This window comes from Oreochromis aureus, linkage group 14 (assembly GCF_013358895.1).
Source record: "Oreochromis aureus strain Israel breed Guangdong linkage group 14, ZZ_aureus, whole genome shotgun sequence".
Classification (NCBI taxonomy): Eukaryota; Metazoa; Chordata; class Actinopteri; order Cichliformes; family Cichlidae; genus Oreochromis; species Oreochromis aureus.
Genome location: NC_052955.1, coordinates 24,541,064 through 24,568,824, shown reverse-complemented (window position 1 = coordinate 24,568,824; position 27,761 = coordinate 24,541,064). Strand labels below are relative to the sequence as shown.

At 40.1% G+C, this 27,761-nt stretch overlaps 1 protein-coding gene across 6 annotated transcripts in view; it reads right to left on the bottom strand.

Annotated features, from left to right (window-relative positions):
* Positions 1 to 27,761, bottom strand: part of b3gat1a (beta-1,3-glucuronyltransferase 1 (glucuronosyltransferase P) a) — an 86,041-nt gene that overhangs the window by 34,475 nt on the left and 23,805 nt on the right. For 5 of the 6 annotated variants that reach the window (XM_039598274.1, XM_039598278.1, XM_039598279.1 and 2 more), the window contains one exon: positions 18,735 to 18,947. The exons of the other annotated variant lie outside the window; for it this stretch is intronic. The gene's annotated coding sequence lies outside the window, so the exon portion shown is untranslated. The remainder of the gene's footprint in view (positions 1 to 18,734; positions 18,948 to 27,761) is intronic. 6 annotated transcript variants of the gene reach the window in all.

Here is a 27,761-nt window from a genome sequence, read left to right as displayed (position 1 = left end):
ACAGAAGAACAGACAAAATTGACTAACTTTTGTCAATATCAAATAAACTGAGAACTAAAAGGAAATTCTTAATCTCTCCTTGTTGTATAGCTTAGCTTTTCAAACAGTTTTAACAGTTACTTTAGTCTGACAAAAGCCGAATGACGAATTAGCGCTTTCAGTCAGAGATTGAGCATGCACCGCTTTATTGTATTTCCAGACTTGCTTTCGGCACAATTTACAGTGCGCACTACTCTGTTTTTTGTCAGACTTGAAATAGCCGAAATACCTTCACACTACGGAACTTCTGTGGCCCTTCCGTTCGACAAGCTCTCCGGCATTGGAACCATCATCGGTTTTTTCCTCGGTAACCTTCGCTCACGCTCTCGGTTGATTTTTCTCTAGTCGGCACACTCATTTCCTTCATTACCCGGGCTGCACGGCTGCAAAAACAAATACACATGTGCGCCTTGGCGCTTGTGCTGTACGTAACAAGTCACGTGACGTGACTCTGCGGCTGTGATTGGTTCGGCTCTGCGCTACTTAATTTGGATTGGCTGTTCTTTTTTTTTTTTTTTAAAGAGGACAAGAGAGATGAGGCCTATCGCAATAGTTTAATTTTTCTATCGAGAAAAAGTTATTTCGCAATACATATCGTTATCGTTTTATCGCCCAGCTCTATATTACAGTGTTGAAAACCGAAAAAATACGCAGGTTAAGCAAAATACAAGAACTCAAATGGAGTCTGAGCTTTTGTTTTTAATTAATTAATTAATTGATTTTAAACTTTAATTTGAGAAATTTGTTGTCCAAGAACAAAAAAAAAAATATCAGAAGCTTCTCATTTTAGCTGTATTTGCATATGGGGAAACATGCTCACAGCTCATTCTGAGTTCTTTTGTAGACCTGAAACAGGCCAAGTATAAAATCACTCTTACTGTAAGGTTAATTACAGTTTAAGTAGAGTTAGCAGTTATTCTCAGAAGGTTAACACTGTAAGTCTGTCTTTTGGAATTAAAACAAGCTTAAAGTAAACCATGACTAGTATTTTATCTGTTTTTTTAGATCTGTCTCGTCTTTCTTGAATGCTACCATTCTTATTCAAGGTTTGGGTTCAATGAAAGGTCACTGTCACATTAGTTTTGAGTTACGTGTCCCATCAATGCTATTCACACCTGTCATGGAGGGAGCTTCTTAAAAATGTGATCCTCTTTGCATGAAACAAGTCTGTAGGCACTGATGCTACTGTACCAGTGCTATGGCTTCTTCTGTAAGGAAGATGTTATGCTATGCTATGTTGCTGATTACAGTTTTCCATTTTAATTTCAAATGAATTGGGACTGAGTGCACTGGTAATAACAAATGCAGTAGTGAGTGTTCAGAAAATTTGTAAAGGCTGATTAAGAGGTATACACCATCAGCCTGAATTCAACCAGATTTTCTCCCCAGTTAGCCAGTCACTGTAAACGCTTTTCTTGTACAGAAATTAACTAGAGACTGTAGCAGCAAGTGCTGTTTCTCCTGCTTGATTTAGATAAGCATGGCTGTTTTATATTCTGGAAAACTTGAATAACCCATTAGCTGCGAGCATTGGCCCTGATTGATGGCTCCAGTCCATGTGTGGATTGGGCTGCCTCAGCAGCAGTGGTAAAAGATTTAAGAGCGCCAACCTTCAGGCAGGTTCTTCTCTGCTGATAACTATGGGGGATAGCCTAACGCATGCTGCCCTTAACTTATCCTGACTAATTTATAGTCTGGCTCGCTCAGGGCACATTTCCAATGCTGGACTTGAGAGCACGCTGCAGCCTCTCATAGCTGGCTGAGCAGACTAAAGGAGCTCCGCCAGGACTCCAGAGGCTGCCACTGAGACCTGCGCCTGCCATTCTGGGCCAGTACAGCTTGGCTCTGATCAGAATGAAGTCAAAGGGAGTCATCTTAGGGAGAACACAGGGAGCAACAGGAGTAATAACAGCTCTGCCTGATAATTTAACTTAATACACGGGACTGTTCCTGAGTATTAGTCAGGAAAAAACAATTGTAGTTGTTTGTGAACTAAAGCACATATTGTCTACAATTTCATATAATCCAATTGCTAATGCATAGATCCTGTGTAATAACCCACAGTTTGTTTGTTTTCTCGATAAAGTTCCACGAGAATATTGTTTTTTTGCCTGTCAAATGATGTACACAATCAGCTCCGTGTTAAAAACAAAAAGGTGCAGGAACCTCAGTATTAACACATCCTATTATGCCTGTTCAAGAAGAAGAGTAATTTTCCTTCCTGTGCAGACCGAACAGTTTCTTGCTTAAGAGCGTATTTCTGAAGAAATATCTTAAAACTGGTTCAAGAAGAGTCACAAAACTCCCTGTAAAGATGCTGACTGTTAAGCTAAGTAGTTATTGGGATGTATTCTTATTAGAGTTGACATGATACTAGAATTTCAGATTTAATACCAATACCCGGGAAAATACTTGATACTATTTTCAGTACCATTTCAGAAAATTTTGACCCATCCTGCAATAACATAAATAATGATTAAGAAGTCATAGCTTGAGATGTTAGTTTTCAACTAATTTTCTTCATTTATAACTTACAGTTAAGAAATGAAATAGTTCAGATTAAGTAATAGTTTTATTATACATTTTTATAATTTTATTACAGATTGATAAGTCAAACTACATTTACGTACTCACTAACAAACAAAGGGTACAGCAAACAACACAATACATAATTGATCTAAATAATTTAATTATTGTAGAAGGAGAGCATTATGGAAAAGTTAAAAATGAACTTTGGATAAAGTGTGGTATTAGTTACGCTGAAATAAAGGAGATGCAAAAAACAAGGCACCCACCAGAGATGGTTACAAGTAACGTGTTACTGTAATCAGATTACTTTTTTCAATTGATGAGTAAGTAAGGATTACTATTACAAAAAGTAATTAGATTACTGTTAATTTCCCGTAAGCACGCTGCGTTACTGCGTTACTAAACTGTGGTTTTATTTGTGAGTGTCTCATGACAATGACATGTTTTTAAAAAGTAACTAACTAATAAAGTAACTGAATACTTTTGAAAATAAGTAAAAAGTAAAGTAATGAGATTACTTTCTTGGAGAAGTAATGAGTAATTAGTAACTAACTACTATTTTCAAGTAACTTGACCAACACTTGTAATGACTGTGTAAGATTGAACGGGCCCTGCCTGCATTTTAAAGCTGACCTTACAGGTAGCTACAATTAAACAATAAATTTAATACATTAATAAATAACATTTAATAAATTATCTTAAATGTAGAAAAATTCCAGTTTATCATGTTGTCTACATTTGTCTGTGGGCTCTCTCTCTTCCACTGTTCACTGCTCTGCCTCAGTCTCTAGCGCTTCAGTTCTTTAGCTTTGCTGGTCCGGCCTGAAACTGTCTGATTAATCACTCTTTATTTGCTCAGATTATTTCTCCAAACTCTGGATTTTCTGCTCATCTTTTATCTAACTTTAGTCTGCTAGCTGCTATGTTAATGATAACAGGTGGGTAATGTAGCTAACAGATTATTGCTAACGGATAAAAGGCTAATGTAAATGTGTGTGAAGGCCAGTTTAACATTTATGATAACTGTTTAATACCTTAATGTTTATAAAACGGGAGCTTTACTGACCTCTTTAAATTCCTCCAAAAGTGTTGTTCAGTGTTATGAATGTTAACTACCTAAACTGTTAGAGAGAAATGGAGCTGTGTCCCTGTCTGTCTGCAGTGGTGCTGATGTTGATACTATTGCAATTGAGGATCTAATTCAGTATTAATTTTAGGAACACAAAAAACAAATTTGCCAAAAAGGATTCCCCTTAAAAGTGAGTTTGAAGTACTTCAAATAAATAACTGGGAACTTGAACAGTGATGATCTATAGGGTCATCAGAGTTTAACATCATTTATTGTGATTTATTGTACAAGAAAAGAAATGTTCTACTCGTGGCTACCAAAGATAATTTCTTATGCTTATAGATTTGGTAAACTTGGTTGGAAAATGTTACTGGGCCTTTGTGTGCCGTCAGCGTGACAACATCAATCATGAAGCCGGATTTTGTTGGCAGTAAATCAATACATTGCACCCTTTGGAGTTTCAGGAATGATTCATGAGTTACCAACAATAACAGAGACAGCACAGCAATTATCTAATTAAAAAGTGGTTTTGCTGTACAGGGCACAAGGCACTGATTTTAATTGCATGTGATAAGTCTAACACAGTCAACGGGCTTTCTGTGTCTCAGCATAAGGTCAAAGGTTGACAGAAGGAGCTCCCAGATTCATTAGCTAATTAAAGCTGGTTTCCTAAGTGGGAGTTTTAGGTGTTGAGCTCTCTGCAGCACCTTCTTACTCTAAGACTTCAGCACGAGAAGCCTGCTGAGCTCCGAGTTCCTTAATGAGGGCTAGACCATAGATTTCTCTGATGGAAGGTTCCCCAGCGTCAAAATCGCCCAATTATATGCGCCTGTGGGGGGAAAATATATAAAATTATTAAGATGATCATCGTTAATTAAACCTGAGGGAATTTGATCCAGTGCAGGGACTGTAGCTGAAAGTTGTTTGGACTCAAAGATAATTGGTGTATATAGTGAAGAGAATTTAAGAGACAGGTGAAGAACTGCATGTGAAAAAGTCTCGCTAACCGCTTGTTTGACATCACAATGAATCCCTGTTGGCGAGAAGTAGTTTTGTTTTTCTGGATGAGCCACTAAGAAGAAAAACTCAGATTTAAGGGGTAAGAACAACAGCAGGATAAAAAAAAAGATATAGACCAACAGACCTTAGCTATGAGGCTTGGAGATAACTGGGTGATTTCTAAGGTGTCCTGTGCAGAGGTGCATGAGGCAGATGTGCTGCAGGGTGATGTGCATACTCAGCAAAACCTTCCTGTGGTTAAGCAGAAGTTTTAGAGCCATGTCGACTGTAGAGGCTTGCCACATATCAATTACAGTATATTATGTCCATCTCGTTTTTTTTCTCCAGAGTACATAATTAATCAGAGAATCAGTGCATGTGATTTCCCTTTGACATGCTGTCATTAGCTTTGAACCTGCCAGTGAAACACAGCCCCCCAGGAGACTGCTAATTACTGGAGATGCATTCAGTAACCCTGGTAATGAGTACATACATCATTATCACCATTATTTCTCATAGTTACTGCACATGAATCAATCCAATTGTTATTTGCTTTACGCATTGCATTTAATGAATGCGGTGATCTCCTAACAGTCACGGATGATGTACTTGCAGACTTACTGATCTAAAAAAAAAGTTAAAATGGTATATAAAAATTGACTAATATGAAATTGTAGTTTTAACGTTCAGCATGATTATTTTCAAACCTACATTAGAAACAGTGTAGCATGTGTACTCACCTTTCACACAAGTCTCTTGAATACCAGTAGAAAAACATTGGCATTTAAAGATGTGCAGTAAAATGTCAAATAAGTAATGACACTGAATGCATGCATAGAAAAGTAACAGGTCAAGTAAGGCTTCCAGCTTAATAGTCTTCATCTTAATAAAAGAAAAGCAAGGCACCTTTGACATTTCAACTCAAGCCTGCATAATCTGCTGGTTATGTCTTATTTTTATTATTTGTCCTTCCACTCGTCTTCGATTCAGCTATGCGGCAGCATTTAAAAGAGAACTTCGGGCACAGAAAGATGACACCGTCATCACAGTGTTGACACACCGACTGCGTGTCTGCTGATGCTACATTATAGAGGTGTCACTGACTCAACAGAGAAATGACTTTGCAGCGATAAACAGAAAGGTGGTGACTGACAAGATGTCGCCACTGACAACGCCATCACCAAATCCAAAGGCAATTTTCAGTTTAATGAATGCTGTTTGCAAGCATCTGGGAAGAAACCAGACATGCTCTGACCCTAAAACACAAAAGTTCCAGGCTATAATGTAAGCTATTTCTCAAGAGTTTTTCTCGGCTATTAATCCCTACTACCACCTTGCTGACATGTATCTTTAAGCCAAGGACTCCTGTTCAGTGCAGGATATTATGTAAAGTGGTGCAATAAACATGTTACTGAAAAAAAAAGCAAAACACACGCACTTAAATTCTACTTGCCAAATGTTTAAATCCATCACATGGTAAAACAATTTTAGGCATCATGCAGTGACACAGAACCAATTCTTTCTGATAAAAGTCAGAAAATATGGGACTTTTACTTCACGAGGATCTTCGTGATTGTCCTCAGAAGGACAATAATCAAATTCTTGTCCAGGTAGAGTCTACAGCTTTTATTGCCATTCAGAAGATCTACGAGTTGGTGCGCATCAGAACAAAATGTCTGCTCCTTTACTCGTCATAGGACTGTACAATATGAATAAATTAATACATTAATCTAAAGGTATGAAATATAAAAGAATCTAGGATATATAAATGAAATTTTTCTATATATTATTAGTAGTAAGGCAAGATGTACAGGATCTTAGGAAATAAATAAATGGCAAAGCAGTAACCAGAGTATTCGGTTCTTAATTGATGATGTATGAACCCTGGGTCCAAACTACTCTTCGTTTATTAAGGCTTTTTTTAAACACGTTTTAATGGTTTGTATCTTGTTCTATTTATTCTAAAAAAAAAATGGCAGTGATCACTGTCGGCCTCTCTCGGTTTTTATTACCATTATTCCTCAGCAGCACATTTTAAAGCAGTTTTTTTTTTAAAACCTTACGATGTAACTACAGCTCAGCCCATGCAGCAGTGTGTTAATGACTAACTTTGTATTGTGGATGGATTATCTCAGTTGTTCTCCTGACTGAAGTTTGGTCCGTTTACAGCATCCTGCCATGCGATTGCATTTGTCCTAACCATCGGGAACCCTCGCGTTAACTTTTATCGAGTGGAAAAAAAGTTAGTGTTCATGCCCCAGCTGCTGTTGAGTTTTCTGTCCTCATTTATGTCGGAAGTGATAGCAGAGCTGTACGTTTTAATTTTTCAGAAATCCCTCAGTCACTAGCGAGCTAACTGTCTGCTAACTATAAACTAAATCATGTTTCTCATAGATGGCTGAATGTTAAAATTCATTGTTACACCTGGTAGAGCAGCCACACTGATCACTTTATTAAAGATGAAAGAATTTAGACAGTTTTTAACTCTCAGTGATGCTGCAGTGTTTGTTTAAATTTGGGACCTGAAGCAGAGTTTGGACCCGGAAATGGCTAATGATGGCAGACATAAAGACCAGATTGCTTTGTTTCATCATAGTCATTGAAGAAAACGTACTATATTGCTTCTTTTAAACTTTTATCTGTAATTAAAGTAATCTGAACAGGTTTTCTGCTCTTGTGAGCAGGATCGCATAATGTATACTGTTTCTTCATCTGTGAGGTTTTACAGGTTACAACAACTAATGACTGATTTACCGATGATTAAGACTTCTGCATAGAGTCTTTGTAGAGTCTGCGATGTAATCTATGCAAGTGGCCGACACACAGCACTGAATGCAATTTTTCCCTCCCTCCTCACCCTTTAAAAAAAAATCTTCTTATTCAGAGGCAAACACATTTGTACCTTCAACTTTTTCCACGTCTTTATCCATTCCCTTGTATCCGTTTCAGTAGTTTCAGCAATCTCCATCTAGGAATTTGTTGAGATCTTTGAATCCTTATATTGCAGTTATAGTTGCTATTAATAATATTGTTGGATGATTATTATTCTTGCACTTATGCTGTTTAAAACTGTGGCCAAAATGTATGCAGAAATGCATAAAAGGAATCGGGGTATTGAAGGCCAGTCACAATAGTTGGGGGCTACATCACTGCGATCTGTAGTTAAATGTGAAGGTAAATGTTAATTTACAGTGCTTGCTATGATGTACCTATGGCATAGATTTACCACAAAAGTATAAGTCATTATTGAAATATCTTAAGAATTAAAATAATGGGTTGTTCTAAAGAGCTCAATTAATTTGAATGTGGTGCCCTAAAAGGATGGCACTGATGCAACAGTCAATTCATGAAATTTCTTCTCTTTAAGATATTCTATGATCAGTAAGTGGTATTATTCTAAAGTGGAACCACAGCAACTTAGCCACAAAACGGCAGACCACATAAAGTTATCAAGTGGGGTCGCCAATCGCAGAGGAAGAGTGTGAAAGTTGCTAACACTGTGCAGCGCTCCAAACCTCCTCTGTCAGCTTCAGCTTCATGGCATGGGTTTCCATGGCTGAGCATGTTCTAAAGGTGTACTGTGTGGGTGGCCCAGCATGTGTTAGTACTGACAGTAGAAGTTGAAAAAAGGGGATTTTTTCTGGAAAGATGCCTATTCACTTTAAGCTAGGTGAGAAAAAAAGTGAAAAAAGCACCTAAAACTCTGATCTTAGCAAAGAGGCCAGAAACAATTCACCACAGGGCTTCAACTTCTTGCTTTTCACTTCAGTCTAAAAGTCTCAGTTTAAAAAAAGACACAGTGCTAATTAGAGTGTTGGTAGATGGATTTTGCTACCTTCACACAGAGGTAAGCTAGCAGTTCCCCCTTGTTTACTGTCTGTGCTAAGCTAATTGGTTGCTTGGTGTGGCCTTGTATTTAGCAGACAGACGTGACAGTAGAATCACTCTTCTCCTCCAGCCATACATTTCTCAAAGCAGCAAACTACCCATTTAAACTGCTATTTGTAAACGCTGCTATTATAAATCAAGCAGATTTCCCAATTTTTACACAAAGCTACTCAAACTGGAGCTGTAGCGTGTATATCTTTGCAGCAGCCATTGATTTCTTTTGAGTTTTGACACATGAGAGGTGAGTCATTTCTGCAGTGCCCAGCGTCGTGCCCGTAGTGACACAGAAACTTACACGCTAACGCAGTTACACACATAGCCTGTATGATCACACAGCCAGCATGAATTTTTTCCTCCTAATGGTGATCAATGGCCTGTAGGATGAAGGAAACCCTACTGTATCTGTCACCGGACTAAACCACAGGACTGCGAAGAGGCGGAGGCTGAAGAATAGCTGAGGTCAGTCTGCCCAGTATCTACTGCATAATGAGCCCCCGTGGGGCTGCCATATTATATGTGGAAATGGTTCCAATTAGGCCATCCAGCTGTAAAGCCTCCAGGATGAGAGGGCTGGACAATAACAAAGTTGGAGGGGATGATATGGATGGGACTGGAGTACAATCAGGTGTTACCTAAGCTGTATTCAGTCACTGTGAGCATGCATTTTACTGCAGATTAAACGAATCAGGGCCTGGATTTTTTTCTCTCCACACCAAATCATTCTAGGTTAAAGACCTATAAATCCACACTATAAAGTAATGCTAAAGGCCAGTAATATTATTACTGTCACAGTTTTAAAATAAGAACCATAAGCAGATTAGATATTATCATGACTTTGATGAATGTATCTGCTAAATTTTGACTGACCTCTAAAGCCCTCTGACCTTTAAAAAAGGATTTCTGCTTGGGTGGATTGAGCCTAACCATTAAGCAGGTGGAAAGCTAGCCCGCTTAACACAATCAATCATCTCTCTGTAATCATACAATAATGTCAAATGTTTATATGAATTATGTGCTTCTTCATAGTTGTCACTGTTCTTTTGAAAGATTTTCCATTTCAGTGAACTATGGAGGACGCTTTCATTTTCTGACTGTGTACGCTCTCATTATTTTCCTGCATAGTTTCATTGCCACTCCTCACACGTTATCAGTCTTTGTCACAAAATGTCTTAACATTCATTTGCTTGCAGGGAAGAAAATGGGATAATCATTCTAGGAATAAACCAGTGTTTGAACAAAAAGTATCACACTCTCTTTGGAGAATGTGAAGGGCGGTGCGTTAATGTGATTCTGAGTGGCTGGCGTGCTCTCCTCGCCTCTCTCGTGCTGTGTCATGAGCAGTGTATGTGCCAGCAAGAGAAGAAATGACCCTTTCTCCCTGTAGTGGTGTTGCATTATCAAATAACTTCTGATTGAACATTGGAGAGGATTGTTTTTTCCATCGGTTCACTATTGATTAGCCTCTTTTCCCAAAATCTATGTTTATAGATTTCCTTGAGGATCCTGGCCGAAGCAGAACTGAAAATTTAAAACACATGCAGCACAGCCTAATAATAATAATGATAATAATCCTATATGAGAAGGTAGCTTCACACACTTTTCTCAAATTGCTTTTGTTCAGCGTGTGTGTTTGTCTATAACTTAAACACTCCACGAACTACCGCGTGTTTGTTTTGTCATGCTCGGCGAGCTCAGAACATTTAAATGTCGCCGTTCATTATCAACCTCGCTGCCTTGAATGCAACCGAGTACAGCTATTAATCATCATATCCATTCGTGTGTTTGCTCGCCTGTGCATCCACACACAATCTGCATCTCCTAAAATATGAATTTGTTGAAAGCTGAAAAAAATAGTGTAGGAATATTTTCAAAATAACAGCCATTTATCCCAAAAGGGGGGCAATCCCACTGCAGATGCAAAATGGCACAAGGGGGCTAGTTTTGGTCAGGTTTTCTGCAAATTCTGGGTGAATAAAGACTTTTCATGCTAAAAACACAGCTGGCCACAACATCAGTATGGCTCAGCTCTAACTTCAACAGAAAATGTTTGATTTCTTGGCAATACTATAAAGTACAAATCTGCCAAAAAGGCATCTTATAATCTTGACATGTTGCAGTGCAGGAGCAGAAAGACACCGTGTCCTCTTAATGTGACAGTGTTCAGTACTCTTGGCTAACTCAACTGTCAGGACTGTGACAGTTAAGGCAAGACAACTAATAATAATGTCCTTTTTTCTGCAGATTTCCATCAGGTGCTGCACTTTCTCACACCCCTTTCCCTTGCTTCTGCCTGTTCCAGAGCACCGTTTGAAAACTGCAAATTATGAGCCATACTTGCTTTTTTCATGCGGTGCCACATGAAAAGAGCAAACATGTCGCTGGTTGAAACGTTGCTCTTTGCTTTTTTGAAGCCATCTATTTAACAATCTGATAAATACAATTAAAGCAAGTATTAATACAACAGACTGATTGAAAATGTTGTGTAACTTCGTTTTATTTACCTTATTATTTAACAAGGGTTCTGACAGCCCTTGTTTTACTTTAACTTTGAAAAATCTATTTCTGAATGCAATTGGCTGCCCATTTGAAAATAACAGCTTACGCAGTTTAAACTGTTAGTGCCTTTTTTACTTCTGTAAATGAGCTTTCAGCAAGAGTAAGAATGAACTTTTACCAGCCAGTTTCAGCCTTTCACTGCACTAAACCGCACACATAGTGTCCATATGTTAAGCTTGAAAATTGAACAAAAAGGCTCTTTTGGAAGGGTTGTTTTGGGCTGTAAAGCTGCAGAGCGAGACGATGTTGCTGTATTCCTTTTTTGCCTCCCACCTGAGGCTGTTGCTCTATTAAGTTGTGGTAGCTGGGCTGGCCACTGGCTGCCTAATAACAGACCACACACTGATGTGGTCTGATGGGCTTTGGGGGTGATTTAAGTTCTTTAAAAGCCTTCGTGATCTCCAGGCTTGTCCAAGTGCGCGAGTCGATACATTTGTATTTGTGCCTGCTGCAGATGGCCTCATGTTGTCTATACGTGTGTGGGTTTCATCAGACAGCTCAATACCAACTTTCACAATTCCCCAAGACCTCGCAGAGTCTTGAAGCAGGTCTAGTTATCTAATCTTGCAGGAGCTCGCTGTGTGCAGGTACCATACAGCGCTGCAGTCAGCTGGCTTTCTGGATATATCCCAAAATGCCGAGGAGACTGCTGTTATTTGGGTCATGTTGATCGAGGTGGAATGGAGTTATCCAAATGCTGAATTTTCATTGATCTGCTGCACCCATTTAGACCTGTTTTTCTGTGCAGAAAACGTGTGTTTTTAATCACGATTTGGCATCCTGTCAGCAGGAATTGTGTATTTGTTACAATAATGCTATCTTATCTCTTATTCGACTGGTTTACGCGGAAAAACTAGGTTGGTGTGCACTGAATAATTCAGTGTTTAAGAGGGTAACAATAGGAGACATTTCTCATCACAACAATGAAATTGCAAGCGGTTGCATCATAGCACAACACTTCACTCCTTTTAACCTTACAACACGACATCATACATGTCTGAGGAATCTGCTCTGTATACATGTGCGTTACATTTTGCATCCCCATTAAGAACTGCTGCAAGCTGCTGTTGCACACAGCCCTTTCAGCATTTCGGAAAAGATCACATTTGAATATTTTTGCGCATATTTTATGCTTGCGTGTCGTAAAACAAGCCATTCATTACTCCTGAAGCCAGCAGTTAGTAGGTGGTGCAAAAGGTCTCTCTTAGTCTGAAAATGTAGAAATGACTAAAAAGCACAACAACTGATTCACAAAGCATTTTCATAGGAGATGCTTTTTCAACACATTTTTTTTAGGTCAGTCATTTGTATGCTTGCTTGGTTTGTAAGAATTAGCACTACAAAAAAATACCAGGGGCACAAATGTAATTGCAGAACAGGGTGGGGAATCCAAGTCAATATTGATGCATTTAAGGGCTTCCGAAAACCACCAAATATGTGTTATTATCTTTGAAGTGCCATTTCCCTTGCGTGTAAGTAATCACATACAATGATAGTGTGTCATGGCTGGAACTGCATCATTAATCTGAGAATGATTCAGCAGCTAATGCCCTAAATTGAAATGAGAGAAAACGCAGACCGCCGAATTTCTGCTTAGTGTCATTACAGAACAAAGCTTGTGCCACAAAGGGCAGAAGAAATGCTGCGAAAGACTTATAGTAGATTTAGAGCAACAATGATGAGCAAAGCCTTTGCTGTATTAAGGGTAACAAGCTCATCCTGCATCATCTTAGGCAGGAAATTCAAGGATTGCCTACTTTGCAGGCATAAGTAGAAAATACAATGGGTGCTTTTTTTTTTCTTTTCTATATTTTAAAGGTGCATTCTCACTTAATAATTTATGTTCCAATTTCTTGCTCAACACACACACACAGAAAAAAAATTCGGTCTCTAACGTGTTTATCATCCAGGGCACAGGAGAGACACAGTATGCTAGAACAGAATAGCAAAAGCACTTACTGTTAATAACAATGCTTGGAGGTGGGATACACAAAAAGATTGCCTATTGTAAATATGTTGTGCAGCTTGGGGCCAGGATACACAGATACTGCTGTAGTCTACCTCGGTGCAGGAAATTAGTCTGAATGCTGAAGCTGTGATAAAGACTGAGGCACATTAAGGCATGTGTTTTGTGCATGGTGTTACCTGTGATTGATGACTGAAGTGTTCATTACCCGAGTCCCTATACTCCACTACTACACAGTCTGACAGGCTCCATAAACACATGAACAGGTATGTGCTTATGCTGTAATTGTATAGCACAGGAGTCCCGTGGAGCAGTAACATAAAGCATCATCAGCCTTACATCATACACCAATCAGGCACAACATTATGACCACCTGCCTAACATTGTGTTGGTCCTCCTTTTGCTGCGAGAACAGCCCTGACCCATAGAGACATAGACTCCACCAGACTTCTGAAGGTGTGCTGTGGTATCTGGCACCAAGATGTTAGCAAGTTTCGAGGTGGGGCCTCAATGGATTGGAATTGTTTGTCCACCACATCTCACAAATGCTCGATTGGATTGAGATCTGGGGTTATTTGGGGGCCAAATCAACACCTCAAACTCATCGTTGTGCTCGTCAAACCATTCCTGAACCATTTTTGCTTTATGGCAGAGTGCATTATCCTGCTGAAAGAGGCCACAGTCATCAGAGAATACTGGATGGCAGGACCCAAGCTTTCCCAACAGAACATTGTCCAAAGCATCACACTGCCTCTCTCAGCTTGCCTTCTTCCCACAGTGCATCCTGATGCTCTAACCCGGCCATCACGACTTGGCCCTTGTCATCAAACTCACTCAAATCCTTACGCTTGCCCATTTTTCCTGCTTCTAACATCAACCTTGATTAGAAATGAAACGCAGACAAAAAAGAAAAATAATCTTTTTGTAGACTTAATTCAGTTTTATGTAATGCTATTTCATCCCTGCTTGTGTTTCACAGACTATTGGAGTTCATCTTTATGAATTAATGTTTAGTTTCAGAGTTGACTGAGTTGCTGATTGAGTCATTTATTCATCGTATGAAAGCAAAATGTGCATCGCAGTTATTTACAGTTGTCATTATTTTGGGTTTCTGTTTAGTTACTTCCTGATTTAATTTGAAATCACTCACTTGAGTTTCAGTAGTTTTACTTCTAATCTTGGTTTTGTTTCCCTGCTTTTTTTAAACGCCACCTGCCAGTTATGAATCACTCTCTCCAGATTGTCTTGTCATCCTTCACAGCCAAGCTTTCCTGTCGCTTTCAGAGCTATATTTTCCGTGTTTTCTTTTGTTTCTGATTTGCATTTGTTTATGGATCGTTGTTCAGACTCTGCCTGAGCACCTGTGCGACCTCAAGCCAGTGGATTACAGATTTCGATTTTGGATTTTAACTCTGCCGCCCGTGTCCAGCATTCGGATCATCTGCCCAGTGAATCTGTTACAATAGTTAATGGTGCGGTCATAAAATGTCTTGTCTTGAGCTGAACACCACAGTAGTGGCTGTGACGGGGACAATATCAAAATCCCACTTTTGAAAAAAGATGGAAACTTCTTAGTTGCCTGACTAATATTTCTTTCTTCAAATACTAGTAGACTGTCATGTCTGAAAAAATAATGAGTGGCTGTTGCTTTGATGACATTTTACCTGAAAAGCATGTTTCATGTTGTAGCTGTTTTTATAAACCAGTGGTGTGTGTGTATTTTTTTTTTATTACTGACCAGGCAAAGGAGAAGGATCCTCTGTATATTCGATATGTGCCCGGTGGCATGAGCTTCTCCAGGCTTACTGTCTCAACTCTCTTCTTTCTCTGTCAAACTCTATCATGAGCACACACATGCACACAATGTCATCTTCCTTCCCTTCTTCTTACTCTCCTGTCCTCCTCCAACTCCACCTCATCTCCCAACCCTGTCTCTCACAGGCAATTTCTCCCTGCCTCTTATTTATTAACTCTCTCCTCTTCTCCACCCCGTCTCTAGCCTCACTTCTTTCCCCTCCTTTCTTTCATATATCTCCCTTATGCTCTTTCTTCTTCTGTCTTTTTCTGACTGTCTTTTTCTTGTGGGTGGATGAGAAGCTGGGGAGGTGTGGGGGGGTTGCACTGGGGTGTTTCTGTGTGGCCGTCTGCAGATCTGGAGAGGACATCCTCTCAGTTTAATTCAAGTCAACCCCGGCCTCCTGGTGCTCCAAGACGCAGCATGTGTGACAGCTCTACAGAGACAGCCAGAAGGAAGAGACAAGTCTCATCTGCATATATGCATGTGTGTTTATGTGTGCGTGTTAGCCTGCTTAAGCTCATGCCTGTGTGTGAGAAGGAGGAGTGTGTTTGAGCCAAGCATCTTTCAGCAGTTCCCTGCAGATGGAAAGAGTTAATTTCACCCTGGCAGCAATCATGGCTGTCCATAAATCTATGATGAGAAGCTGCTATGTTGATTAGTCGGTGCTAATTAAAGGGGTTTGGAGTGCTATCTAAATTATTACACAACATATGCTATTTGCTCTAAGCTTGGTGGAGAGACTGTAAATAAAGCTATGATCATGAAGTGTTATAGTGTTGTGCCACTTTTCTTTTTTTTTTACATGTTAGAGGAGGAAGTTTGCCTTTAAGGAGACCGACAGTGGGAGTATTCTTTAAAAAGTCCAAGAAAGCAAACAAAGTAAGTTAAATCCTGTCTTTTAAACATGTATTGTATAGTGCAAGGTTGTTGTGCTGAATATTGTAAGGCCTTGCTCTTAGAGTCTGTTAAATGCTTTTTGATGATCAGTCTCGGCACAGACCGCGCAGATATGTAAGTGCACTTGCAGACCTCTGCAATTACATCATTACAGCTGATGCATGGACCTGTATGTGCATTTGACACAGCTCCTTGTTTGTTGTTTGGCTTTTTGGTCTGTTACCCTGGAGTCAGTCATTTTCTTTTCTTTTCTGCCTTCCTCCAAAACATTTACATTTAAGACAGAAGAATATCACATTTGGCTTTATACTCAAGAGCAGGCACATTTGGCATTTATCTGCATCCATGATCTCCATGTACTTGCGCAGATAACCTCACAGTATTCACGTCAGTGCTGATGAGCAATGAGAACCCCCTCATGGATGAGAGCTTGGCTTACACAATTATCTGCTAATTAATGGTTGTGGACAGTGTGCAGAGGAGATCCTGTGTGGATTCTGAGGCTAAATGCTGAAGTCGGTGTGCTTACACAACCCTGTTGCTGAATAAATGCAATGATTTTGTAATATAATGCAGTCTTTTTATGTGTGAAATTGTGTTGGAGAAATCCTGAGAGGTTTTCACTCATGTGGTATTACCACTTAGTAGACCCAGTCGTGATATGCAGGGCGATTCACTGCAAATTGGTGCTGATGAGAACAGAGGTGACCATACACATTTATGGAGCGTATTAGGACCCAGTCCTGAAGGATGTCCTCCAGTAGGAAGCGTTTATGCTTTTTTTCACTAGCCTAATCTCTTCCAGATAAGGTGAGCACAACTTTTTCCCCTTTAGTCACAAAAAAGGAGCAGCAAGATTTTGTCCTGTCTTTCTAATTCAGAAAAAAAGTTCCCAGACAGGCCTCGGAGCATCCACAAATGCAAATAGGAGATGCCTAATCATGGTGAGCTGCAGGGTCAGGTCAAGGTATCACGCAGCTTATGAATCAAATAAGTTTCACAAATTTATTTATAAAGGTTTCTGAGGGGAACCTCATGAGAATCCAGTCAATAATTGTCAAGGAATTTCCGATTATGAAAAGTGAAGAGTTCACGAAAGTCAGCAGTGATCTAAACTAAGAATGTCTCTGCAGAAGTTTGTGGAAGACCATCATGCTAAGGTACAAAACCTCAGAAAACCCAGGACACGTTTAAGTTTTTTGAAAATGTTTTTGCTATGTCAACACTAATCTGTTGTTGTCACCTCCCCGAAGGAGGTTATGTTTTGTCTGACTGTAATCACGATAGCTTTGAATGAATTCTGATAAAACTTTGTAGTGGTGTAGAGTGGGGTTATGTTAACAATCCATTAAAATTTGGCTTACATCCTCCAAGGTACACCTTAAAGTACAAAAAATGATAAAGGAAGCCAAATGACTGTACAGAAAAAAACAAATACTTTATCAGTGAAAGTAAATAACACCCAGAAACAGTAAAAAGCCTTGATGGTTTGTGCTCTCGATGTGCTTCTTGCAAAAAAATAAACAAAAGATATGTCAAACTTGTGTCTTTGCCAAGACACAAGTTTGACAAAAGTAATGGTTGGCCTGTTAACCTTGATTGTCCAAACAAAAACCTACTAGCACACTATGAAAATAGCTGCTTATAGTAAAAGGACATCTAAGAACTGTATTTATATTCTACCTTTTTACAAAAGCATTAATTTCTATTAAACCACTTTTTTCAGTGAATTCTTATTTCTTGTATATGTATATGTATACAGTAGTACAAAGTAAAATGGTAAATGGCCTGTATTTATATAGCGCCTGTAGGAACTTGCGATATTTTACTTCAAGCTAACGTGAAAATAATTACAAAAAAGTGTATAAAGAGACATACATGTAAATCTACATACAGATTTACATGTATATACATATTAGGCACCGAGCTCAATTGTTTCTGCCATAGAGGGACTGGAATGTCGTACCTTCCTTTTTCACTACCGACTTCTTGGCTTTAAACATATTGTCTCCCCCTGCTGGTATTACAACTTTGTGTCCATTTCACGCTTTAGAGAGGCAAAGTGTGAAATGGTTGACCTGCGTGTGCATTACATGCTCTGCTGTGATATTGGGTTGATATATCCTAGTGCTAACATGTTTTATTTTGCTCATGTTTCATGACAGTAAATAGCTCAGAGCCATCATATCTATATCTATATTTATATTTTCTTTAAGAGCTGTAGTGAGGAGACATCTGAGTCTGCGAGTGATTTAACATTGAAATCTTTTCCAGTTGTTGTTCTCCCCTCACCGTCCAATCACTTGCAGCTTTTACACCTTCAGATTATTGCCTCGGCTTTGTCGTGAGCAGCCCTGGGTCTTTGAGCTCTCGCACCTTGCCTTCCCCATCTTACTCCCCTACCCAGCCTTCTCCCGCTACTGTTCTCTACATATATATCAACCTCTAATAATATCAGAGGCCAGGGGGATCATAGACAGAGGAGGTAAGTGGATCTGCCAGATCATTTTGCCCCTGTCGTCTACCTAATTCCTCTGCTGGATTTTCTGGGAAATGTAACTTCTATTGGACAGGAAACAAGACATAAAGAAGAAAGACAGCGTGATAGAGTGAGGCTGAGAGTAAGAAAGATTTAACCACATCCTTTGAGTGTTAAATTTAGCTCTCCTGTAGAAAAATAGATAAATAAAGCTGCTGTGTAAGTAACAGGAAAAAAAGAGAACAAAGCAAGATTGCCAGGTACAGCCCAGCTGTTTCTAAGAGATACACACAGATAAAATCTATTGTGATATATTGGAAAAACACTTCTAGCTACATTTGCATTGCACCTAACAAGAAAGTCAATATCTTACATATCTCATATTGTTAATTATGTTTATGAACTCAATTTCTTTTTGTTTTGCTATGAAAAAGATATGAAATAGGTCGCATCACATGATCAGTTGTGCGAAACTGTGTTCACCCGAGCACCACGAGAACAATGCGATACTCACAAGCAGTGTAGTCCCCTTCCACAGCAGGTACAGGCGCCTCCTACAGCGTATTCCCTTCCTCCTTGCTCTTTGTCTCAAGCCTGCTGTTAATTGGCGTCCTTCGGGGAGCAGAGATATGTGTGTGTGGGTGTAGCTGGTCAAGCTGAGGGGAAGCCGTGACACGGGGGTGACATCCGAAGTCCTGCAACAGTTTCGCTTCCTCGGGGCTGGCCCCTGGGGAAACAAGAGCACGAGAGATGTGAGTAAGAATGGTCCTCCTCTTTCTAATACAATGAGGGGCATTGAGGGAAGGGAACAAGCAGGATGGCTGCTGGGCGGAGGAGCTGCCACACTACAAGAGCCACGCGGTCATTCTCGGTGGCCGTGTGACAGATTTTCTGTTTGCATCTGGACAGCTGTCAGGGGAGATAATCATTGTGTGTGTGTTTGTCTGTTCCCAGGTTAAGCTGCATGCTGCTTGACAGACAAGAAATAGTTTTTTGACTCATGGGGTGTGTCTCATGGAGCGCAATCGGCTAGTCTGTGTTTTGGTCAAGCTGTAAGTCAGGCACCTGCATGGCCTCCAAGAAAAATTATTATTTTATTTGTTTTGCTCCCTGGGGAAAAAATGAATCACAAAAAAGCACTTTGACAACTTGTTCAACCCATCAGCTATTAATAGCTGCCTTCCTCTTATGCGTGGCCTCTGGGGAGCATCATTTCAAAATGTCCATTTGGAAGAAATGAAAGAAACACACCAGCTGCACTTCTCACTCACTCTACCACAATTCCTCTACATGCCTCCTCCCCTCCTCCTCTACCGCTCTCCATTATTGATGAGACTTCCTCTGTCGTCCTCATCTGCCACTGTGTTGGTTGTACTCGCCTGTGGGCAGCCGCTGCGGATGTACAAGGGGAACAGCTGATGCCACACGAGGCAAAATAAGACAAGGGTCGGACACGTTAACAGCCTATTGACAGGGTGCAATCCAGAGGGCATGCTATGCTGCAGGCTTGTTATTGGCTTAATTTAAATTCAATAGGGGCTGTTTATAAGGGGAGCACGCAATTATCTCAAAAACAGGGGAAATGCCCCTTCTGTTGGACTTGCAGATACTCATCCCGAGCACAAGAATGCAAAGCACGCTCGGCAGCAGAAAATGGGAACAACTAAAAAGGAAGCCATTGGAAATATGAATATGAAGCTACTGCAATTGAGGTGGAAAAATCAGCTAGTACAAAGACAGGCTGAAAGACGTCAGAGATGAATATCCCCCACACTGAGGCTGACCTGCACATTACACTACTTCAGTATTTCTGTATTATACCTTCTTGTCACGTTTTCTTAGATTTATAGTGTTTATATTATTTATTAATGCAATTTCCACTACTCTCTTATGCAATTTCAGTCTTATTTTTTTTATTCATTCTGTTTTTTTATATCACTGTTGTACATGTATATTTTTTATCTCACAGTATGAGGACCTTTTACTCTGAATTTGTTGCTTATTTATTGTAAACTATACTATTTTTATTTTTTCCACATTCTAACTATCCATCTATGTATCGGCAAAGCAAAAAGAACCCTAAGGTAAATTCATATGTATTCTCCTGGTACCTACAACATCACTCACAAACACGCACCCTCTGTCTCCATCACACAATGTTGTATTGTGCTTTGACATGACGGAGATGAAAGACTGCAAACCTGCACCTCTTGCACAACAGGGAACAATATATCATTGTGCTACCAATGCTACTTTATTTTCATTGAGTTGGTTGTGAAGTGTCACTGTTATATTCCCAGAGCCACAGCAATATCGGACTTCTAAAAAAATGTTTTAGAGATATATGAATAAAATAACATGGGAAATTAAAGAACACAAACAAAATAACAGAATAGTGAGATGTGAACAGACAGCTGTCAGGGCCAGTGAAACTGGAAAACTAAAGGAAAAATATTTTTAAAAAATATTCAAAGGGACCTTGTTACCCAGTAGGCACAAACAGCAATAATGTTCAGGTTATGCAGTAGGTTGACCAAAGGAAGAATCTCAAGCTGTGCTGTGGGTCATCAGGGGTTCAAGATAAAACCCAGCACTAAACCAAAATACGTAGCTATGGTTACAACAGTACACCGCTGATAGGAGCTGTGGTACATCACAAATAATGATGCTGACGTTAGAGTGCTTTAGATGTTTGCCGGAGATTGTTGCATTTTATTATTTACCCACCAACATCTCTACATTTCCACATGTGGAATTGTTGAGCTACATCTGTGATTGGCTGGCAGCACTGTTTACCAGACCTCCACTGACCAAGACAATGGCTTCTTGAAACACAACTCCACATCTACATGGCAGCATAATGTCGTTGTTTGTGCTCATCACAGCTAGAAGCAGTCCTGCATCGACTCTTCGAACAGTTTAAAAATAAAAAGGGAAACAGTGATAAAGGACTGCTGCCATTCTAAAGTAAAGCATCTAACTACAAGTCTTAAAACAGAGTGATGCATTTGATGTCGTATTAAAATGTCCAAATTACTTGAAAACTCATTCAAGCACCAACTCCATACTCCAGCAGCTGGCTCTAACACCGTTCAACCACTGTTCTGTCATGTTCTGCTCCATGACCAGACAGCAAACACTTAAAAACGCACCCTCTCTCTCTGTCACACACACACACACACACACACTGAGGGAGACGCACTTTTCAGACAATCTCACCACTGCGCAGAGGGCCGCGGTGGCTGTAATGCGAAATGACCGCTGTGACCACGTCAATCTGTGTATCTGACAGTGACGGATGAAGAGCCAAAAACCTGAAAATGTAGGATTGGATTCAGGGAGCGAGGAGAGAAACCAGAGACAGGCTAGCGTTGGTATTGATTGACTTCAAACCTACTAATGTAGCCCATCAGAACACAGGCGGGGGTGCACTTGCTTTCACACATGCTACTTTTTGCACGCACGATCATTAAGGAGCGATAATTCATAACCCAGAAGTTGTCTTGCACGAACAAAGCCTGACTTGCAGACAAAGAAGCAATTAACGTTAAAAAAAGTGCACGTGCAGATATTCCTCCCTTGATTGTGTTTGGGATTCGTGTTTCTCACTGCTGCACCATTTTCTAAGCCCGGAGTCTGAAAGAGAAGCTTCAACAGCCCTGCAGGTTCAATTCTTTCCAGTTCAGTCTCAACCTGAAAGACCCACCGGGAGCCATGTGAGTACCACATCATAAAGCACACACACATACATGCACACTTAAAGTATATAGACCCCCAACAATATATTGTATCCACGTAGATTTACTTGCCCAAGGCTAAAAAGGCAATCAGTGCGCTATGGGAAAACAGAAGCGGATGCTTATTTTCAGCAAGATTCACTATGGAAACTGTTTTATATCTCTGCGTCAACAGAGGGCGGGGCCTTTGCTGCAGAAACTCTACCAACCAATCCAACAATCACCCTTATTCACCACTAGTACACAGTTTTTGATAGAAATACTGCATTCTAAAGAGATCAATAATGATGAAAAAACAATAAGCTAAATAAAAACAACATTAGGTCATCCTCTAATAAATTTTTGATGGCATGTCAGGTCATGCCTGAGATAATGACTGAGCTGACGGCTCTTTAAAAATTTTTTTTTTTCCTGACGACGTCTATCATTTAAGAGGAAGCTGCCAGGTTTATCATGAAAGAGAATTGATCGTGCCTTTTGAGTGTGCCTCTATGATTAATTCAGACGCGTCAGTTAGTGAGTAAATGCTTCTTTATTCTCGTGTACGTAGTCAATATTAATAATGCACACGCGGGTCTAAGTTTAACATCCGTCTTGGCAAAGTCTAACATGGACGGTTTCACCAGCTGTGCACGCCTGTCACCACGTCCCTTCTTCCTCTCTCTTCCTCTTCTTTCCACTTCAAGCTCGCTATTCTATCCTTTCCCTCCTCTTTCTGTCCCTGTCTCTGAAAGGCGCCGTATGGCTCTGACACCCACTCTGATAGAAAGATGTGGCCCATCAGCAGTAATTGGAGGAGCTGCGGTGGTTGGGTTTCTCTAGGAGGTGGCGGCGTGATCGATCCAATGGATGGCAGAGGTGGGAAGGCACGCTGACAGAGCTGCGTCCCCCACAGCTCCTGACAGCTCAATGAAGGCCGAGCCACAGAGCACAGGATGTCCTTTTACAAGAACAATCGTCAAGTGTGCAGGTCGCCCCCGAGCCCTCAGAACTCGCAATCATCCAGTTAAATCATAATTACCCATTTAGCCGATTATCAACCGGGTAGATGCACGCTGAATTTAATGTAAGCCTTTCATTATACACACATTAAAGAAAAAAAGAAAAGGGAAATGCCACAGGCCCAATAGCAAAGAAGTGATGTAATTATCTTGGAGGTGATTTATTTGCAGATTTTACAGCAATAATCTCCCGACACCCTCCATGCATTCTGCGAGGTATACAGTTTAATTGCACGCTGTGTGCACTGACACAATGAAATAGCACGAGATGTGAACGATGGATGTAGCAGAGGCTTCACTCAAGTGAGATAATTTGCATACTTGTGACAGTACACAGGCTGGTATCAACATAACCGTGTGTGTGTGTGAGTGTGTGTGTGTTTTTATTTTTTCTTCTCATCACAGCTTTGGAGAGCAGTCTTTGTTTGTTCTCCTGTTTATGGTTTTCTCAAGACCAAAACTGTACTGTGCTGAGCTCAGCCTGACCATCAGTTGCCATGGCAACACAAGGCAGCTGGGACTGATGGCGCGTTAGAAAAGCTTGGCACAGGTTAAATCAAAAGAACTATTTATTTGCCTCGTGCTGTTGTCTTACCCTTATCACGGTCAGACTTTGTGCTTCGTGCTGTGTTAAGAGAAGACTGGTGACTCTGTGTGGAACCTGCTGGCCAATACACCTACTGAAACACCAAAAGGACAGCGACTGTGGCTTTAAAGGAGTCTCTTGTTCAAAAGCTAATATGCACATCCACAAGAAGGAATTCTCTCAATCTTCCTCCTTTAAAAAAACTATTTAATATATTCCTCTTTTTATCAAATTATTATTACTATATTTAAATTTATCCTTCAAAATGCATGCATTTTAAAGACGTCCAGGCTTGATTCCAATAGACTATGCAACAGATGTTGCACAGCTAAAACATAAAAAGTATTTTTAAAAAGTAAAACAACAGAGTATAATGAAACACAGCCATGCAATTCCTTGACTGACCACTTGAGGCTGATTTCACAAGCACAACATGATTAGAGGCCGTTACAGATGGTGTTTTGGTCTCTACCCAATTAAAAGTGCTATATCTGGTGTTTTTGTTTTGTTTTGTTTGTTTCTTTTTCATAGCTTGTCTTTGTTAAGGCTTAAGGGCATAAACGGGAGGAGATGAGCAGAGCTGTCAATGGAATTTCAATCTACAAGTTATCTCAGCTTCAAGGTGAGCATTTGAAGTGACTATTAATGGAAGTGAAGAAAGCAACTGATCACTCCATATGTGAACAGGGGCTTCAAATGTAGAGTCTTGTTATGGCTGTTTTGAGATTGGCAGGTTGGTGCGGACACAGGCAATTGCTGTGACTTGTATTTGCTAAATCAAGTAGCTGATTTGGACCTCTCAATCACGTTTGCCATGTTTGAGCCTTTTGGAGGATTTTAATGAATAATCTGACATATTAGCATTGCTTCCTGTTTGGCTAACTGCACTGACACATTCAAGACACCTGTGCTCTGGTTTTCATGTGCAAAATTCAAGTATTTAATATGTCTAGGGATCAGGTTCCAGTGTCAGCCCAGAACACAGATAGAGCAACTATACAGTATAACAAAGCTTTCCAACTTTAGTGAAAACTCTGTCCTTTTTTTTTAAAAATCCGGCCAGTTTGTGGTGGGAGAGTTGCTGACATTTAGGCTTCATATCAATTTTTGTCTATCTTTTATATACAGTCTATCTAGTTTTGTAAATAGTAATAATATATATACCCAAGAAATGACATATAATTCCAGCAGCAGCTGTTTCTTGGAAAGTGTCAGGCCTCACTGCAGCCCTCTGACCACTAATGTTATAACTGCATCCATTCATAACTCCTCCATTTCCTGGCTTAGAGCCAGAGGTGTTAAATCTGCCCAGCTATATGGCTGCAACAAAAGCAGGCAACACTGAACTCTCAGTGCTGAAGTCAATGACAACTTTGTCAGGGCCTTTGCCAGGATATGAGATACAATAAAGTTGGTAGTGAGGTCCCAAAACACTTAACCTGCCTTTCGAAAATGTAAAATCATTTCTTAAATCAGACTCTTCATATTCTGGAATTAGCTCACACGTTTATTAAACAGAAAGAAAACAAAATCACCAAAGTTTTTTTTTAAATTTCCAGCCTAAATGTTCTCTTGACACTATGTTCCCACTGACCCCAAACCCACCACCACCCACAGAGGACTTCAGAGCCAGAGGGCAGTAGAAGGTTAAGGATTTATAGGCAATCCCCTGGTAATATTACACCTTGCTTCCCCTCTGCCACACACACACACACACACACACACACACAAACACACACACTACCACATACACCATTTCTGGAATACACTGATCCCTGTGAAGAGTGTCCAGCCAGAGGCAGAGCCGTGAAGCTGTGCAGGAATAACCAGCAGGCTTAAGGTGCTGCCAGGTGTAACAGCCACAATCTCAGTTGGCCTCTGTGGTATAAATAGATAAAAGCCTCTGTTCGAAAGCAGCACTGACCTTAATATAATGTTTCAAATACTGATGAGAGCTATTTCAGCGACAGTAAATAAATAAATATGTACTGTTTGACCCCAGTCTCAAATCTGCTGTGTACTTCATCCCTTTAGACTTTTACCCTTGGAGGGAATTATATGCCATGTGCTCACATGTGCAGTACCGTTACAGTAAATATCACATTCACTCCCAAAAGTGAAGCAGGCTCTATCTTTCTCTAGATGGCTTTCATCTGCACATTTGTCACTCAACCTTCTGGGTCATTTCCAACTTCTGTGAGGGTTCAAGAAACAGTCAAGGAGTGATTCAGTTTCCCTCTTGTGTAACTGTATTGCGTGTCCCCGCAGCCTTGCCTATCATCTTTGCTTGGGTGCATTGCGCTGACAAAAAGGTGAGATTGTAAATGGTCATTGGAAAACTTTGAAGGCGATGACATGCTCCATGGCTTTAAGTTTAGTCACCCTCCCGTGTGGAATGTTTATGAGCTCTCTTATCATAGCTGTAGCAGTCACTTCAGAAAGCCAAAAAGCCTGACGCCTGAAATATTCATCACTCTCTTTCCTTTAGTTTGTTCATCACACTCACATGGAGTATCATACTCCATGTGACTACTGCGAAGGAAAAAACACCTCTGCTCTCTTCAGCGCTTCAGAGAGCATTGTTAGGGTTTTTAAGTTAATGATGTGCTGCAAAAGCAGACAGTCTTGATTGTAACAAGTATGCTCACACTTCAAAGTAAGTTAATATGCTTGTATATTTAATTTTCAGATAACTTGCCCCATATCCTTAAAGGCTCTGGAACATGCTAACAGCTTTGGTGGTATCTCAGTGGTTTGAGCCAAATGTTAAGATGTTGGATCACAGTGATGCTTGTCATAAAAACCACTCAAATACCCTATGCACACTTATCTTACAAACTGAAAATGAAACCAGCTATCCTTAGTAAATCGTTTGATACATAACAGGTATGTTATGTACATGTCATACATATTTTATGTTGAGTTAATATGTGGGCAGAAACTTGCGGGGGCTAAAAAAGTGCAAAAAACCTGCAATTTTAAAGCTGCTTTGGTCTGGCTCTGAAAGTGGGTCAATTCCAATAAAGTGACATGTTAATATCCTAGACTACTGAGGAGAAATGAACAGGTTTACTATATAGCAAATATACAGGGATGATCTTTATCTTATTAATCAGGGGTTACAGTTGTGGATGGACATAGGCACTAATGGCCAAATTATTGTGCTGAACAGTGATGTAGCCACCATTTATACCAGTACTCACTGCAGTATTGTCTTGAACTATAGGCGTGAGTACTCAGGCAAAACATCCATAAGAGGAGCAGAAGAAATCAAAATGAGAAGGAAAGAAATTGCAGTTGTTTTTTTCAAGAAAGCTTCATCTTTTCAAACTGTTGCAACATCTTCCTCTGTATAATATCATGGCAGTGAAAACCAGCAAGCTCATACACTGTTGCTCTCAGCCGTGTCACTTGACTGATTGAGAGGTGCACGACAGAAACCGCATAGTGAAAGCGTAGCTTGCGGCGGTGGATGTGACGTCACTTTTGGTGTTCAACACAATTTGCGAGGGCGATAACAGCGGGTGTAATGGGCCTATTACAGTGACAGCTGGCTGGCAGCACAGGAAGCTGTAGCTACTAGCAGTTTGCTAGGCTTAACCTCAGCTAATATGAGCCACTGAACTGGACTTCTCAACCATGCATGTGGTGTTGGTGACTTATGGGGCTTTTATTTGGCTCGAGAAAAATGAGAGATGGCAAAAATAAGCCAAATTCACCTGTACAAAATGGAAGCCCATAAACAAATGAGTGATTGGTATAACTTTAATCTATATATCTGTGATCTGACTTTTGAGAAAACAGTTGCATGCTAATCAACTTGATCCAATGAATGAATCATCATAAAATTACACAATGCAATCTGTTTTTCCCAGACAGGAGAAGGAGCTACAGAGAAAACTGGCTCAGAAAAGTGCTTATTCCCTCAGACAAGAGTTTTCATCATTTAATTGTTGGCTTACCACACAATAGAGGTAAAATAGCAAGAGCTGACGTAATCTGCTGGAGGTGACATCTGTTATTCTAACTGGTGAGAATGACAGTGAAGATGCCACTGAATGCCTTTATGCAGTTTTGTTTTTTTTGTTTTGTTTTCGTTGCTGGATTTCAGAATCAGAGTGTAACAAAAGCACACTCGCATTTTAATTTGCGTGTGCAGCGAGTCAAAATTTCTTCCCAATAATGGTCCCAGATGAAAAGGCAGGGCAGAGTGATTC